We start from the raw sequence: 10,238 nt of genomic DNA on the forward strand, positions 1-10,238 counted from the left end.
GACAAATATCATGGTCCTCAGGTAAACCAAAGGGAACACCCCAGATTCCTGGCCTTTTCAGTAATAATATCCCATCCTGACAGACATTGCTGAAAGAGAAGTTTGGGAAATGACTGAATTCTCTTAGCAAATTCTACTTGGCTGGACATAAACACTTTGAGGAATCAAAGATTAGACTTGGTATCAGTTTTAGCTTCAATAGTTTATGGTTTTTTTCTTTTTTCTTTTTTTTTTTTTTGTGTGAATTGCTTATATGTTTATTTTAAATTGTTTAGCAGATAATCTGAATTTAAAAAAAAGCAAGCTAATTAAAAAAAAAAAAAGTCTAAAATGCCTGCCCATCCAAGAATCATGGAAAATTGAAATCACAAAGTGTTTCTCGATAAGTTTCCAGTCTTCTCACCTAGAGACTACTTTCTGCTTCTACAAATTATCAGACCATTACAGATAGCTTGGGCATTCCATCAGTTTGCTTTGTAAAATATTTAAACACTTTTGGCAGGTTTTTTTTTCCTATTTATGTTCATGTACCAAGTGAAAGATAATATAGAAATAATGACAAATATTTGGTTAAATAAAAATTATATCAGTTTGAGGGGAATTCTCCCATTGTGACTATATTGCTCCTAAACACACTTTTATCATTCAGTCAGCCCATACATGTTGGGGTCCCACTTACAATAAGTTTTCTGACAGGAAGATTTATCTGAGAAAACATTCTAGCAACTCAAAATTACAGGATTTATTAATGATGTCAATAAGCACTTTTGTAAATTGATTGATGCTGCTTTCCTTAGGAAAACTGAAAATTCCTTCACTCTCACTAAAATAATTTGATCTTGTGAATGGCAGTGCTGTACGATTTGCAGGTTTTGTTCTTTTCCAATCCAAATTTAAGCCACGATACAAAGCTTTTTTATTGTCAGAAGTCGTTTGCATTTTAAAGGGATCCTATATAATATTTCTACTACAAAGGTATATGTGAGTGAGAAAGAAAAATAGTGCAGTTGAAGTTGATTTCACTTTGGCACTTTCTCTTATATTTACTTGATAAAACCTGCCAAATCTGATTTTGGACTGTGCCTGTACAGCATATATTAAAAGAGCTAGTAAATTTTCAAGAAAGGGAAATCAATACAATAATTCAATGTGAAAAGCTCATTCTTCACTGATAGATTAGTTGAGGTTTCACAACCCACTGTACATTTTAAGAGCAACATTCTGTGCTGTTACCAATCATGGGAAGAAGTTCATCTTATGAGGAAATGTGTTTGTTGAGGAATGTTGACTTCATAATATACTTTCTATCCAAAAGGTCACAAATACCTGAAGGCATGTACTGATGTTACACTCCTTCATTATTTACATTAAATAGATTTTACTATTCTCTTCCTTTTGTTAGAGGAAGAAGGTTCAAAGAGATGAACTGATACAACTTAGGTCAACACTGCAAGTCCATAAAGAAAAACCTGGGGTGAGTAATCCATTTCAAGCCTAGCAAAAGCCTCTTTTGGAACTCCCCTCACTTTTTCAGTCACAAAAATTTCTACAGCACAAAGATAAGCTATCTTTCTACACTCTTCATGTAATCAATCTGTGTTGTTAATAGCTCACCAGTGAGATGATACATCTGCATCACCAACCCTTTTGATGGACAGCTTTTTATCAGTATGTTACAGAAGCTCTATAATAACACATCCCAAACTTTCTCTTTCATAGAACTAAAATTTATACAGCCACAGGCAAAGTTGTACACTAAAAAATTGAGAGTTATATACATTACCTTAGAACTGCACTTAAACTGGTACATTTACCAAAATTTTACCGTTGTTTTTATTCCTATACATTCAAATTAATTCTTTTTTTTACCTCCTAATGGGTTTTCCTTCTCCCATTCTCTCTCCTCTCTCTCTCCATCAGTAATTCTTCAATATCCTTAGGAATCAGGATCAAAAGTGTTAGGGTCATTGAATGCAGCAGAATGTGTCTTCTCAGCAGTGTAATGAACCAACAGATTTACTAAATATCATAAACAGGAAGGAATCTGGATATAATGAAGAAAAAAAAAAAAGGAAAACAATCCAAAATTTCTGTCTCGTCCATTTTTTGAAAAAAACAAAACCAAAAAACCCCACAACAATTCCAAACAAATCAGATAGTTAATGGCATTACCTGCAGCCTGGAGTGGTGTTATGGGAGTGTCTCACTTCAACAGTGAACCTTATTCTTCAGCTGCCTACAAAACCACTACTTTATCAAGCCAAAACTTCCAATTATGTAAATATTTTCCATTACGAGGACTGACCAGAAATCTTTTACAGAGCAGATCAAGTTATGAATGCCCTAATTCTGTTAGCTATCTGGTAGATTAAGTAGTAGCTTCATCCATCAATTTATCTACTGAAAATATTGAAGTACTTTTTTGGAAAATTTACAGATTTTGTTGGCAAGTGGAGGAAATAAAACTTTTTACTGATTCCTTCTATCTGAAAGACAATTGTGAAGAAACTAGTCCTCGCTGCGGGCTTGTGGACAGGAGAAACAAACACAGAGCAGGTAAGAAATCTATTCAGATCTGCTGGCACTCATGAAAAAAAGACAGATGTAAGGACTAACAGCTCTTTTCTGAGATGACTGTAACCTTTAAAAATAATTCTTTTTAGGTCTGTACAAACTGCAGTTCTGGTTTATCCCTAATTTTTGTTTTTAGCTCAGTTACCCACACGTCTGCTGATTTTCCTCTAACAGCTTGCAGGATATATATCAGCTTCCTACCTGTTGTGTCTATGCCTGAGGCTTTCTCACCTCTCCCCTACCTCCACATGCTTCCAGTGGTGCATCAGAGTGTGACGGTAACGAGGTGTGTGGCAGTGCCGTGGGGATACACTGCAGAGGGCAGGCTATTCCTATGGCTGCGGCGGCTGGGAGAGGAGTAGGTGGGTGGGTGGAGAAGGGAAATGGAGCAGCAAAGCGAAATTACCGAAGGTTGAAGCACCAGAGCCCACATTAGTGTCACTCTGCTGCTCCTTGCAGGCAGCAGCCCGGCAGCAGAGGTCAGAGTGGGACCTGGCAGGGATCAGTGCACAGCCGGTGTCCACCCAGCTCCACCTCCAAACAGGGGAGTTATCTCAGGGGCTGCTTCTGCTCCACACTTCATATCCAAATATGTTGGTAAGAGATGGACAGCAGACTAATTTATATTAATTTATTTTTTTTTTACTTTGCCTAGGAAATAAAGAACAATGCAATTGTTTTGCATGATTTCTCCTAGAATGCTAAAATCTTTTTGGAATATAGACTATCTTTGGCTTTAGGTATTCCATAGTAATTAGCCACTTGCTAATACTTAGAAGGTGTTGCAGTTACAATAATGTTATTTATTAGAAGAGCAATAAAAGTTAGTCAGGGATATATTAAGTAATTTAGTGGATAGTTTGGTAGACTTCCTTCAGTCTGGACAGCTTAAGTAAATGCTTGATCATACCCAGTTACTCCTCTTGAAGGTGATAAAAACAGTATTATGCCTCAATAAACATCAGATAAACTGCATGTGAAACTTCAAATTTGCAGAATGTAAATTACTCCAAGTGGCCTACTGCATTAAAACTGGTTTTAGAATTCTCAGCATAGACTGTATTTTTAGAACAAAGATTAAAATCTGCATCAAAACAACAAATTTGCAAGCATGTAAGTACTCCACAGTATTGACTTTTAAGGACTGAGTGTTGATTTGCCATAAGTCTTCTCTTTTGTTGAAGTTTGATTGGGTGGGGAAGTTTTCTCATTGCTAGTTATCAGATATGTATTGAAAGAGATCCCTTCATGTTCCATACAGTTTCCTCTAATAGTTTTAGGTGCTTCAAGCATTTGAATTAAAAATGCACATTCAAGGTGAACTTTGAAGTATCACTTAAGACAGTTCTTTGGCCATGCTAGGTTTGTAGTTTCAAATTCGTTTTGAAGTTACAAAGGAGACAGTAAGGAGCAAGAAAAACAATAATTCTTCTTTACTATTCAGTATTTAACTGATTGAATTATGAAAAGGGGAGAAAGAATAATTAAGTTACATGAAAGGTCCTGATATCAAGTTGTGCTGTAAGATGAGAAGCAGCAGTAATAATTACTAAATTATTACCTCTAGTCAGAAAACAGCTGAGCTTTTAATAAATGGCAGCAACTCAGTTCCTTCAAGGTGAAGGAAAGAATGGAGAAATACTTTTATTTTTTGCCTATAGTGACTATATATTCCTAAGGAAAAGAGAAAAATGTATCAAGCAGAGGCTGTCTGAGTACTGAAATTTAGTATATCTCTATTTGCTCTGTTTTGCTTTCACCTTAACATAAAATAAGAAAAACAATTTTACCTTTAATATTAATAGTTATGCAACCAAAGTTTTCAGCTTTCTGTAAATCCAGCCTCTTTAGTGGCAATATCATGATAAATAAATCTCTGTGGTTTATTGAAACTATGTAACTGGTCTTTATGTACTCTGTTACATGCTATATCAGAAACATCTCATACTGAAGGTTACTCTTAGTAGCCATTTACAAAAGGTACTTTTTTTGGTATGTTTTGTTCAATAATAAAAGTTTTGATTGAGTTTGCTGCAGTTTACTTTCAGAATGACTTTCAAATGCACTGCTTATCTGCACGCTGAAGTGAAAATGAAAGCAATACTAGTGACAAGCATATTTTTCTTTTTTTCAGGTTTCAAACACTTTTTAAGGTCATGTGGGTATTGCTGGCCAAGCATCAGTAGTTTATTCATTGCTTGATTACAAGTGGAATTGTAAATGGAATGAAATAAGATGGATATGGAGGATTACCAACTGCTGTTGGCATACAACTGCATGCTTAAAGATTGTCTTCATTCATTAACAGGCTATTTTAGCTTGCCAAGGTTGGGAATGAAATGCAAGTCACAGCTTGTACATTTATCACTGTAAGGAAAGCATCCTGCCAGTACTGGTTAGGCAAAGTGTACTTGTAGCCATTAGTAGTGCAGTCTGATTACTGGGCTCGATCTGTTACTAATGGCAACCAGGGCCATTGCCAACACGGCGACAGCATTGTTTCCATCCGTGCTTACAGGAGAAATTTTAAATCTTAAGAGTTGAAAATTTCGGAAACAACCTTACAGACACAATTACTTACTTTCTTCGGGATTTTTCCAGCTGGTGTACCTGCAACAAGAAAAATGGCCTCTGCCTTCTGTGTATCAAAGCAAATAGTAGTCAATATTGCCTTCAGTCACAACAGGTACTGTGACTTGATATCCCAGGTTTGTGCTCTCAAACTACCTGCAGTTCTCCTTCCCAGCACTATAGTGAATGGCTGTCCTGCTTCTCCTTCTGAGACAGAGCTGTTAACAAATGCTTGAGGGAGTTAATACATGAGAAAAGTGAGAGTGGGTATGTGGAGGGAGGGAAGGCAGTAGGGCAAAAAAAGAAGGATGTAGGGGATGGGAGTGGAATCTTGCTGGTTGATCCTTGGAAAAAATATGGGACGATATATATGAAAATAAAACAACTGCATATACCCTAATGTTTATTTTTGCTGCTACATTATGTCTTGTACAACAAATTTTGATCACATACATCATGTTCTGCATTATGTCAACTTTGCTAAATCAAACTTTAAAATAGAAATACTTCTCCTTTGCTGAATAATGTTTTAAGCCTGAAAGTCTACATTAGAAAGTGGGTGTATCTAAGTATTTTCTTGTGTTTAAGTGTAAGTATCTGATATAACAGAACTTTTTAATCTGAGCAGCCTTTTTGTATTTACTTTGAAGGACAAGAATAATAGATAAACAATCAATCAGACTATTATTTCAAGTATAGGCATAATAATGTAAGAAGCTAAAAGAAAGGTACCAGCTCTTTTTCAGTTCTTACTAAACTACATTTTGAACTGTTGCATTTTTAAAAAGCTCTATTTTTCTTCTTTGTCTTGAATAGGCCATGGTAAATTTACAACCTGAATTCATCCTCATCAAAGTTTTATTACACTATAGAAGAAACAGCTATGCCAGTCTAAGACATGACTGACTCCTGGTTGCCTCTACTGTAATTTATTGATCTTCCAGCACTACCGAAGAAACAAATTCATACCCGATATGCTACCAGTTTCTTAAGAGAAAACCTGACAGTAACAACATATGTCAAAACTGGCTTGGTTGACTTGGAGATGAAACAGCTGGAATGGATGGGTTTCGTGACAAAGCTCAGAAGAAGAAAGATACCAGGCTGGTCCTAAGCTGGCATTTCTGCCCTGAGCATTCAACAGCAACTTGAGCACAGGGAGCTTTGGTTGATGACTTGATCCCTGGAGCAAGGCCAGCTCAGCAACCCTTTTCTGTTCTCCAGAAGGAAAATAAGGAAATATTTTGCTCTTGCAGTGAATCTGGTAGCAAGTGTCTGAGCAACTCTGCAAATGGATGATGACCATTCAAATATTGGTTGGTATGAAAAAATTAAGTCACACTGCCTATGTGCAAATTAAAATGAACGTTTACGTTGAGAGGCTAAAAAGCAAATCGTCATACAGGACAAAGAATACTTTCCACAAGTGTATGGGAGAAATGAAGCTGATTGAAAGAAAAAGCAAACAAGGAGATAGAGGGCAAGGTGAGAGAGACACTCGGGACATAAAGTCAAGAGAATAAAATTAGAACAAGAGAAAGGAAAATCAAGAACAGCTATTGGGAGGAAAAAAAGATATTTTCATAGCTCTGTCTATACCAAGATGGTAAGTGTTAAATAAAGTAATTCTAAAAAAATAGAAAACACTGAATATATGCATTTAATGTTCCCAATCATCTTTTATCAGTCTCTGAGGAATACCTGAAAAATTGTGGTGTTTGTAAAAAAAAAAAGAATTTAAAAGCCCCCACTAAACCAAACAATCGAATCACAAGGACTTGTATCAAACAGTTTTAAGCTCAACTTGTTTTAAAGTCTGACCATATATCTTTATGCAAATTTCATAAATAGACTAATAAACTGAAGCAGAGGCCAAAAAAGCCTTTGAGGCAGAGGTTTAAAAGACCTGAGAACTGGGTTCATTAAGACAAAAATCATTGAGGTAAAGCTTGAATGTCTGTTTTATCTGAATTCTTCCAAGATTTGTAAGTTACTGCTGTGTATATTGTGTTTCTGTGGTAGTAATTAGTACAAGTCGCTTCTCCAAAATCAAAATTCATCCTCCTTGACTGGAATTGAGAGAATAATGGGCAGAAGAAAGTGATCGTATCTTCCAGGATCTAGAGTATAATAGGAGAAATTCACATAAAACAAGGACTCATTCTCCTGAGGTGAGGGTATGATATTAGATTATTAATATCTTTCAAGACATTAAAGGCTAGTGGGATGTTTTGAACAAATAAACATAATTTAATAATTTAATTCTTAATGAATTATCACAAAAAAAAAAAAAAAAAAAAGAAAAGAAAAAAAGCCTCCCGAATGACTCGAAGCAAAAATTGAGTTTCTATAATCTAATTTTAACTTAATTCCATTGCAAGCAATCTTCATATCTAAAAAATGAATTGAAAGTGTGTTAAGTGTCTGGTTTTGAGCACTGTAATAAAAAAGCTGCAGTAAACAGGAAACAGGGTCAAAGAATTCAGATATATTACTATAAACCAATGTTTAGAATATCCAGAATTAATGTCATATGGGAAATAACAGTCACTATTTCATTTCTATGGAGATCTGCTAAGACTGAGACAGCAGCAATGTCCAGAGAAGTTAGAAGAGAAAGAGGAAAATTCTGGATCCTAAACTGTGTACAGAGCAATTGTTCAGAAAAAAAAAATCATTTCTCAAGGTAAAACAAATGTTGAAATAAGGACACTTTATAGATTCTTTCTTATTTTATCCCAAAGTCAGTTCCATGTGCTGTAGTTTTAGTGGAAGTACATTGGAGAGAAAGAACACAGAGGCAAGTTTCTGATTTGATTATAGTTACAGTTTAAAACTAAAACATGAAATCATCAAAGCTGGGAGAAGAAAGAAACAGATGAGAAGGAGATGAGAAACATGAACACAAAGGAAAGAAGGGGAGGGAGGGGGCTGCTTGCCAAAACTGAGTGTCAGTAGGTTTCTGGGAATGTGGCTGCCCGCTTGAGGGGAACGTATTAATGTATCATAGAATGGCTTGGGCTGGAATGGACCTTAAAGGTCACCACCCATCTATATGTTGTAAGATGTGATGAATCTTACCTTAAATGTGTTTGTTTTTAACTTTATTACATATACTCACATGGCAAGTTTAACAGACCATCTGAAGTACAGTAACACCCATCAAATGAATACTGTTCTCTGTGCCTGAATTACCTGCTAATATGAAAAAAAATGGAATCTTCTTCTGAAAGTATATGGTATATATTCAGAAAGAAGTATATAATACTACTGCTAAAGATACTGTCATAAAGATTAGAAGAGAGTAGTCAACTCCCTGTGGAAGTTGTACTGGGATTTGATTCTCAAAGCAATACTCCATATCATGCCCACATCTGAAAGTAGATATAAAGATCTAAGTTAAACAATACTCGGAATTCAGTCAGTAGAAAAAATATTTCTTATCCATATGAGGCTTTTTTTGTTTTGTTTTCGCTCCTCCTAGAGCAGCAGTGGGGTAATATTTTCCTCCTTATCAAAATAACCCTGAATAAAAAAAAAATAATAATAAAAAAGCAGTGTTCTGAATCAGCATTATAGCAGCTTTGACACATTTATTACATGTATTGATAGATGTAGAAATCTAAGTCTTAACAGAGCTAATGGGGGAAAAAATCATGCTCATATCTCTTTTGTATACGTGCACCAACATCACAAATGTATTCAAAATGTAAAGAGTAAGTAGAAACATAAGATCACCTATATTCAAATTCATTTCAAAGAATGATATAATTACTGTTGAAAATTATGCTATTAAAAAAAATTTATATTTGTGACTCACTTTAGTTTTTATTTTATCCCTTCTGCTCTAGAAAATAAAAAACTGCATATTAAGTGTCCAGTGGGGTTTGGGAGGCAAAAACAAGCATCCATTTCAAGACATTTCTTCTGGATTCAGACACTACTGACTGTACGAAGTAAGGGATGAAGATACCTCCCTGAATTTCCTTTATATTGCAACCCTGTTGCAGCTGACCTGGTTTTCTTCAGTGCAAAATGTTTTGGTGTTTGTGATTTGTTTTGAGAAGGAAATGTTATTGATTATTTTTGAGGAACATAATGTGGGGTTTTAGATTTGTGCTGCATTTTTAGTAAAATATTTGCTTTGAAAGCAGCAGCAGTATATTTCTGACTTTCCCATTTAAAAGTTTTTCTAGAGTTAGCTATAGCAGGACTCCAGAATTGTTGAACCTCTGTATCTGACACCTACACAAACTGTTCATCAGTGGAGGAATGAAACAGGCAGCTATATCCATTCTTATCATATTAGCAGTTATGTTCTTTCTCTTTCTGTGCCTTCTCTCCCAATTACCTGAGCTCATGACAAACTCCACACCATGGATGGGGCCCTTAGCCTAAGACTGATCTTATTTGTGTCAGAATTATTCAACTCTCAGTGAAGATACCCCCCCACACACACACACTGAAATATTGAAGGTACATAATTTTTCTATACAGGGCTTGTATTTTTATAGATGAGTATCTACATCTGTATGTAGAAGGGGAAGAAAGGAAGAAAAACAAAGAATGATATAAAAGAAACCAGAATTTCACTACTTAGGACAGCATTAGGATCTTGAATAAAAACTCTGACAGGTGTGAGAAGCTATGACACAATACTAATCAAATGCTAAAGACCTTTTTCTATATATAGTGATTTGCAAGGCTCATGTTACCTTGGAGTTGACCAAGATGATGATGTAACCCAGACAAATTGTTTTGGCTCCATTACAGTTGACAAAGAAAGATATGTACTTAGAGAAGGCAGTTTCATCTCACCCACATTAGAGCATAATAAAATGTGGTCACAGAAGCAGTGAAGCGGGGCAGGAGGATACGATGCTAACAGGAAAGTGAGACAACCAGCCACAGGAAAAATGCACAGAAAATTGTTGCATTATGATAATGGTGTTTTATTGATTTTACAACATCCTGAAAAGAAATTGTAGCAACGTTTTTAGAGAAGGCTGGCATATATGTTGGCCCTCCAACATAAATTTTATCATTAGTTTTGCAAGGTAACCTCACATGAAGTAGTAAACACTGTCTTTGCA

At 35.5% G+C, this 10,238-nt stretch overlaps 1 long non-coding RNA gene across 1 annotated transcript; it reads left to right on the forward strand.

The window, feature by feature from the left end:
• The first annotated feature begins 1,402 nt into the window (after window positions 1-1,402).
• Window positions 1,403-9,754, forward strand: LOC126642781 (uncharacterized). The gene is made up of 4 exons (XR_007629547.1): window positions 1,403-1,474; window positions 2,438-2,556; window positions 5,962-6,751; window positions 8,997-9,754. It is a non-coding gene; the product is annotated as an uncharacterized LOC126642781 (long non-coding RNA).
• Window positions 9,755-10,238: the final 484 nt, after the last annotated feature.

Source organism: Myiozetetes cayanensis, unplaced genomic scaffold (genome assembly GCF_022539395.1).
Source record: "Myiozetetes cayanensis isolate MyiCay16 unplaced genomic scaffold, myiCay2020 scf24, whole genome shotgun sequence".
NCBI lineage: Eukaryota > Metazoa > Chordata > Aves > Passeriformes > Tyrannidae > Myiozetetes > Myiozetetes cayanensis.